Source organism: Metopolophium dirhodum, chromosome 6 (genome assembly GCF_019925205.1).
Source record: "Metopolophium dirhodum isolate CAU chromosome 6, ASM1992520v1, whole genome shotgun sequence".
NCBI lineage: Eukaryota > Metazoa > Arthropoda > Insecta > Hemiptera > Aphididae > Metopolophium > Metopolophium dirhodum.
In genome coordinates, this window is record NC_083565.1 from 29,714,749 (window position 1) to 29,723,371 (window position 8,623).

The 8,623-nt window shown below is 30.0% G+C and overlaps 1 pseudogene; it reads right to left on the bottom strand.

Moving 5' to 3' along the window:
* Window positions 1–3,490: 3,490 nt before the first annotated feature.
* On the bottom strand, window positions 3,491–6,034 carry LOC132947650 (uncharacterized; annotated as a pseudogene).
* Between the last annotated feature and the right edge of the window lie 2,589 nt (window positions 6,035–8,623).

The following is an 8,623-nucleotide window of genomic DNA, read 5'->3' on the forward strand; positions in this document are numbered from 1 at the left end:
ACAAAAATCTAAAGCTGATGATAATAATAAATTACCTATTACATTTATGTAACCAGTATCAAATAAAAGAGGAGAGTGGGTACCGCTATGCGGTACAGTAACTGTTGTCAAGTAGGTTATTATAATGAATGTGTTAGATTTGAATTCAATGATAAATCATTGGATACAAAAATGATTTTGAGCGAAGACGATATCATACATGTATCAATAATCAAAATTTATAGTTAAAAACAGTTGAATATCAAATATCGTAAACAATTTAAAATTAAACGCTCATAAAAATTAATGATACTGTTCAGTGAACTTTTTTTTTTTGATAAAGATAGAAAAACTTGTTGGGAATCAAAATTTCTAATGTTAACTATATATTGTGTATATATTGTGACTATTGTGTATAAATAATAAAAAAGGTGGGCAAGTGGATGTCGCTCTGCTGTACTGTAGGTTACAAGTGGGTCACTGTATAATGGATGGTATTAAATTTGAATTCAATGATATATCATTGTATAAGAAAAACGATTCTGAGTGGAGACGATATGTCAGTCTAGGTATAAGACATATTATACACTTATCTATGGTATTAAAAAAAAATTGACCTATAATAAATTCCAAATTAATCATATCACAATATCCATTAGGTACATATAACGCGTTATACATCAACAACAAACCGTGATACTATCATCATAATATATCGATGAAAATATTACAAATTAGAAGTTTCAAGTGCCCACGAATAATATTATACAATCACAACAAAATAACTAAAATAGTTATTCTAGGTTTTTATGTAATTTCGTCCAAATTTGAACTTAAAATGACTATACAAATAAACTGTGCTTGTGTATTTTTTAGATTTTTTGGTAACCGAATTATCTATTTACATGGAATCTTGTTTTAAATTTTCAATCCTTAGCTATAAAAACTGAACATTTTATAATTTATTAATTACAATGGTTGATAATTTTCGAGATTTTGATAAATTCTGTCCAAATTTGATCTTTAAATGCTTATAAAAAAAAACTGTGCCTATGTATTTTCAATATTTTTCAACTGCTATTGTAAAAATATATCAGGAGTCTTGTATTAAATTTTTACACTTTTTGGCCCAACAGATAAAACTTTATTGATATTTATAGAAAAAAAAACTAAAAAATTGAAAACTGAAAATGCCCGTAAACAGCTCAAAAAGTGTCAAAATATTTTCAAAATTGTATGGTGTATAGGAAATGCTAATATAAACATTCAGTGAAATTTTCATGTATCTACAGTTATTCGTTTTTGAATTACAAGAAAATAAGGAAATCGGTACATGAGAAATCGAGTGAATATCTAATGTTGTAAAAATATGAATTTAAAACGCTCATAAAAATTTAATTTGACTTTCTTGTAGAAATTTTTTTTTTGATAAAGTTAGACAAACTTATGAGGAATCTTGTATTAGATTTTAAAATCTTAGATTTAAAAAGAAAATTTTTTATGAATTTCTAACTCAAAATAATTTGCAAATTTTCGTGATTTTTCCGTATTTTTTCAAGATTTGAACTTTAAACGTGTATAAAAAAAAACTGTGACTAAGGATTTTTAATTTTTTTCATCTGCCTTTGAAACAATAACCTAGGAGCCTTCTATTAAATTTTCAAGCTTTTTTACCCAACAAATAAAATTTTATTGATATTTATAGAAAAAAAATTTAAAAAAACTGAAAACTGACAATGTCCGTAAACAGTTCAAAAAAAGTCAAATTATTTTCAAAATTGTATTGTGTATAGAAAATGCAAATATAAACAACCAGTGAAAATTTCATGCATCTACGGTCATTTGTTTTAGAGTTACACCAATAACCAAAATCGATTTTGTTAAAAATCGATTTTGCGTAAAAATTCCCGTTTTTCCTTAATTTTTCTTTTGTTTTTCACATCGCTTTTGAAAACTACTGGGAAATTAAAATTTTGACCTCCCCAATGCACCAACGATATTCACTTTCCCATCGAACAAGATACTGAAGTCGAAAATCGAAGCATTATTTCGACTACTTATCGTGTACACAGACACAAAAATAAAAAAATAAAAAAAAAAATAAAAAAAAAAACACACATCATTGTAAAATCAATACATTCATCGTTTCACTCAGAATCTAAAATAAAAATAAAAATGTATATAATAGTACAAAGCGTTCTGTAATGTATATTTTTACCTGACCATACAAAGTGTCCGCGTTATAGATTTTAAACAATAGACCGTTATACTGTATAAAATGATCGTTTACCAATTATTATTTGTTTATTGATTGTGTATTTAAAAGTCGGAATATAACATAGCTAGGTATATCGTGTATGTAGAAAATATAATGTAATATACTAACATAATACTATTTAAGCTAAAACTCGATAAATAATTGTATTCATCAGGTATTCAGGACAGTTAACTGTAAAAATAAGAATTGTAAGTTCAAAAGTCACTCAGTATATAAAACAATAATATTTAACCGTTTATTTAACCTTAATAATAAGTAATATAATTAATTATTTGGTAATTTTCCTTTTTTTCTCAGTAATCACTAATCAATAACAGACATCAGCGTACTTTTTTTTTGAAAAAAAATATGATAATCTTACTTTTATCAGAATAGTAATTTTCTACTCGAATAAAACATAAAATACAATATACTCTTATTCGAGGAAAAAATAATAATAAATCTCAGCAAAAAATGTATAGATAGCAAATTTTTTAATTATTCATCAAGTTATGATAAAGACAATTACTTAAAAAATTACTATTATATGAATTACATACACAAACTTGTAATTCGTGGTGTACCCAATAACTGTTTTGAGTACCTACCCCAATTAGCAAAGAAAAAATGACGTATATGTAAAAAGTTTTTACTTTAAATTATAGTAAAAACAGGGTATTTTCTTGTATCATGGATGTATATAAAACGTCATGTACGTACATTCAATATTTAAAATAAAGAAAAATCGATTGATATACGCATTATATTATTTACAATATTATTATTAAAGTGTCCATGTGGGTGTATATTTACAATTTTTTATCGTTATTTAAAAGATATACAGTATACACGTGTAAATATCAGCAACTATAAACAATGATAATGTAGTATTAAAGAAAAATAATTATTTACAATTTATGACTTTTTTGAAAACTAGCCTACTTTGCCTACCAAAATCGATAAACATAGTGCTTCAACAAAAAAATCCCTCTTAGCCGTTGAGTCTTAATGACAAAATGTTGATATTTCTGACAAACGACAACTGCAGTATTTACGAACAAATGCAACCGTCGCGGATGTTGCAAAAAATATAAACGTCCTTCTCCTGCTGCAGATTGTCCCTCCACTTCAATTATGATATCTATTGTATGTTATGTATAATATGTTTGTATAACGTTCTGAAAACTCGACGCAAGTCCAAAGTCGTAAAATTATCGTGTGGGTGCTCGACTCGTACTCGTACAAACCGACTGGTCATTGCCATGCACCCACATCCGTCTCCACCACCAGCAGAAGTTGAACTCGATCGCGTGCCTTCATTCTGACCAAATCGTCCGTCTTCCTCAGCTGGGCCTGTATGGCGGAAAACGTCTTGCCCTTGGTCTCGGCCGGAAGCCACAGGAAGCAGATGACTATGGAGCGACGATATCAGATAGCTGCGGTACACGCTACTGTCGTCGGGGAGCATAATTGAAGGGTCCGGTGCAATAACAAGGTATCTCCACTTTTTGAAATTGTTCAGGAGATATAAAAAATGTTTTTATTGACCCACCTTTCATCATGTTACTGTTTCAAAAACTGATTTTTATTTTTTGGATGTATATAATATAACATTCCATAAAGCCTTATTATTTTTAAATAAATTTGAATCATTTGAATTAATTAATTCAAGTTTAATTTAGTGGAGATATATGGGTTTTTGCCCCAAAATTAAAATCCATGTTTTTTGTTTTTTTTTTATCTCAGAAATCCTTACATCATATGTATTGAATAATCTCAAAAAAAACATTTACAATGTGTAATTTATACCTATAATCAAAATCATCCAAACTATCACAACCTTTTATAATGATTAAATTGAGTAACTATGTGTTTTAAGGAGATACCTGGTTTTTTGACCCAAAATATAAGTAAAACTTTGGTTTATGCATTCATCAATGTAGCTTTGATATCCTTTACGACTAAAAAATACTTAACAAAACTACATTGGTAGGAAATTTCATTTTAGAATATAATCATGAGCATATTAGTACCTATTAATGTACACAAAATAAATAAATAGAAAATATAACTTAAAATGATAAAAATGTATTTGTTGTTACTCACAACATAATATAATAAAAAAAAAACAAATAAAAACAAATAAAACATAAACATAATAATAATCCTTTTAACAGTTGAAACATAATATTAAGATCTTATAATGTGGTATTAGTTGACACCAAATATTTGTGTACATAAAAACATACAAATTAATACTTAATTAATAAATTAAAAGTAATAATTATTTGATGAGTTATCATTTTTTTTAACAAGATTATAATAAAATCAAATATAACATAAATATAATAAACATAACAAAAATCTTTTAAACAGTATAAACATAATATTAGGAACTAATAATCAGGTAAATTAGTTAATCACAAATTATTTGTATACATAGGAATATAAAAATACTTTTTCTTAGTCATCATTTGGTGAGTTTTCATTAATTTCTTTAACAAGATTATTATAAAACCACATATTATTAGCCGGAACATACTTTGTTTCAAGATCTTGAACATCATTGAATTTTGCTTGTTTAATTTGTATTACTCCATTATGAAGTTTTGTCAATCTCTCTTCTATCATCTTCAATGTAGCACCTTTTTTTCAGGATGAAATTCTTCTTTTGCAGTTGAATTTGCAGCTACACTGCAAAACAAACCATCATGTTTGTATTCTATACTACTGTAGGACATAATACAAAACTTTTGTTTATCAATACTAGTTATTGTTTTTTTATACAATGTGTTAGTATAATCTGAAAAATTAAATATCATATCTTGTGATACATCAATCACATGGAATTTATGTGAGATTTCTCAGATAATATGTTTACAAGTTTCTGGAATAAATATTCTTTTTACTTTTCTGATATCGTCGCTTTTATAAGATGTTGAAATATAATTTCAAAGAAAACAAAACTTACAAAAATAATTAAACCGAAAAATATTTTATTGAAAATAATTTACTAGAAATATAATTGCGTTTTAATATAAATGAATTGGAAATAATTTCATAGAAAATAATATTAAGGAAAGTATGGCGGCGAACGTCTCGCCCTTGGTCTCGGGAAGCCACAGGAAGCAGCGATGACTATGGACGCGAGTCCGAACAGCGACGATAGTTGCGGTACATGATGCCACTGACGTCGGCCAGCACGGGGTAAATCTTGAGGGCCAGGGTCCATCGTGACGGTCAGCGTGGGATAGTGTTGACCGGGTGTTGAACGGGAACAGATCGCAGTTGATGGTGGACAGCAACCAGCCAAGTCCGATTATATGCGCGACCGAACACCCGCCGACGGCCAACACGCACAGAAACCCGTAATCGGTGATAGACGGTGATAATCCGGGACGGTCACGTGCATTTCGGCGAACGCGATGGACGCATACGATATGAGCGCGGTGACGCCCACCGTCACCCGGAACACAGACAGTCCCTGTACGACGATGACCGCTTTGAGGCTCAACCAGTCGGTGTACAGCTCGGTGGAGGACGCGTTGCACATTTCCTTGCATAATGTGCACTCGGCCACTGCGACCATCTCATCGTCCACCGTACTGTCGGTGTCTTCGCCACGCAACCAGACCAGCGCCCGTTTGGCGTCCGCCATAGCCGGTTGTTCATAACGTACAAGTGCGTCGACTCGGGAATGGTAGCGAACAGTGCGCAGAACACCACCGGGTCTGGCGTATATGGGGTCACGGCGTCCGTGAGCCACGTGTAATACAGGTACACGCCGGCCGCGCACATGTACACTAGGGTTAACCACCTGGAATGCACTTGATGAAAACAGGTTCTTCAAGATATCGGTTATCCTAAGAAAAAAATAATATAATAATTTTAAATCGTTTTTTTTTTTTTTCATCAGGAAAAACTAACTTGGCCTAAATGGTGTCCACCTCAACCGATCTGGGGCAATTTTAACTCGTTTTAATTCAATTTTCTTCTTTATATGAGTGTCTACAACATTCCAGTCTATACATATAGTCATTTCTTTATAGATTTCCACAACCATGTGCAGAGATTGGAAAGTGTCTATAATATCTTGTCTCATTAAACCTAAAATACAATTTGTATTAATGTTATGATTGTCTAACAAAATTCTTATTAAAAATTTTCAAATTAAATGTTTTTCAATTACCAGTTTCACTGCTAACATTATTGATGCAAATTTTTTCAATGCCTCTGTGCTTATGTAAATTAATGATGTAATTCTAGAATGACACCTTTCCAATATGCATCATAAGTAATCTTACTCAAGCCGGAAAGCGGTTTTTCGGGTGTACTCGGTTGTCTTTCAATTATAGATAGAAGATAACCTGAAAAGATAAACTAGGCGTGATATATACTAAAATGCCTAGGTCCATATAGTTTTCACTTACTGAATTCGATGAGAATTCTTCCATACCCTTGTCTTCGGTACTGTGGCATGATTACGATACGAGCAACATTAAAGTTTTCTTCATTTTGTTTTAGTTTTGAAAAATATCCAACCAAATGACAGCCCTTAACATGTTTAATTGAACATTATTACAATATAATTATGGTAGACAACTATAAAAACAATAAAAATTGAATTACCGTCTTGCGACGGTAGACAGAAGTCAAAACTTCTACTAACAAATTTGGATTAGGTATAGGTATTGGCTTGTATTAAAATTTAAAGTTATATATTAGTTGGTATTATAATTGCGCGCAGACACACACACATACACATACATTTATATATAATGTATGGACTTAGGATAGTTTGGATTGATACCGTTACATATTTTGTTGGTGTTGCCCAATGATTCGTTTACGCATTTAGTCACATGATTTGAGCGGAGGGCAGAAAGGAGTTTTCACTTCGAAAATTACAATTTAAAATGTATTTATATAGGTGCACTTACAAAATCGTCATTTTTTGTCACAATGTAAAATAAGAATGGTTCAACGCCAAAGTCCAGAGTTTTTAGGTCCAAAAATAATTTTCCCAATCGACATAGTGTTTGGCAATACGTTTTGTCTACTTTTCCGTCAACCTGAGTGAAAAAAATAATAAACAATCGTATAGTTTACATAGCTCATGAATTGTTTAAAAAAATTAATTTACTTCATAAATGCTTAAATCTCCACTTTGGTAAATTTCTGTGCCTGGTGGTGTTCTCCAACAACAGTGTCGCATATGTCTTTCAAAAATCGATTGACATTTAGTATATTTTAAACAAAATTCACAAAATATTAATCTAGGCGCATCCTCCTCCTGTGGGAATGGACATGAATAACAAGTCTCCACTTCAAATTTTCCAAATATTATAACACCCGGACATCGTACTGGAATTTGAATTGTACTCTACAATGTCAATTATAGAAATATAAGACTTCATGTAATATTAAAATAAAATAAATAATTTAAATTTTACATTCTTTTCCAGTGTTCTAGTCCGCTTACACATTTTGATATCCTCGTTAACAACTCGAGATGGTAAGTCTGATGCAACAGGTCGGATCATATTTTCCAGAACTGAAAATCATATTTAATATTTATAACTAATTACTAAGACTGATTAGTAACCCAAGAAAGTTAAGTACAGCATAAATAGTCACTAATATAAATTGTTAAAGAACATGGCGGAACACATATTAATACTGTATAAAATTACAGCATAAACAAGTAATCACGCTTAATAATAATACTTATGCTTATTTATCCTGTAATTTGATGAACAATTTCCAGAATTATACGTTTTTTTCAACCAGTCCTAATGTCCTATGGAGTTTGTCTTAAACGGATATTATAGTAATAAAATAGGATGAAAATATTTTAACTTTTAATATATAACCCGAATGTTCTCTGTGCGGCCCAGATTTCATATGTATTAATGAAATTAAATGAAATATATAAATAATACTTAATTTAAATAATTATCAACTTTGTTTTTAATGTGAAATTGAACATATTATTATTCTGTAAATGAAAACCACAATTTAATAAATCCACATTTTATTGACGAGCATTGAGTTTTCAAAAGATGTGTCTAAAAGAACAATGACGTTTTATATATTTACGTTTACTACCTTTGTGTATTTTTTCTTTTATATGGTTTTGCTTATAGTTTATAAATAATATAAACTAACCTATTTATGGGGCGATTGTAAACTCCGCCAGAATACCAGTTAGGTAATGGAAAGGTCTAATTTAAACTCCGCCAGTTTTATTTTCTTACCTGAAATGGGTACCTATATGGAAACTCCGCCAGTATTAAGGCTTTCCTTATGTAAAACTAAATGATATTTAAATATTTCTCTACTAGGTAAACTTAAAAATTCAAAACGTAAAACAAATTATTGGTTTAG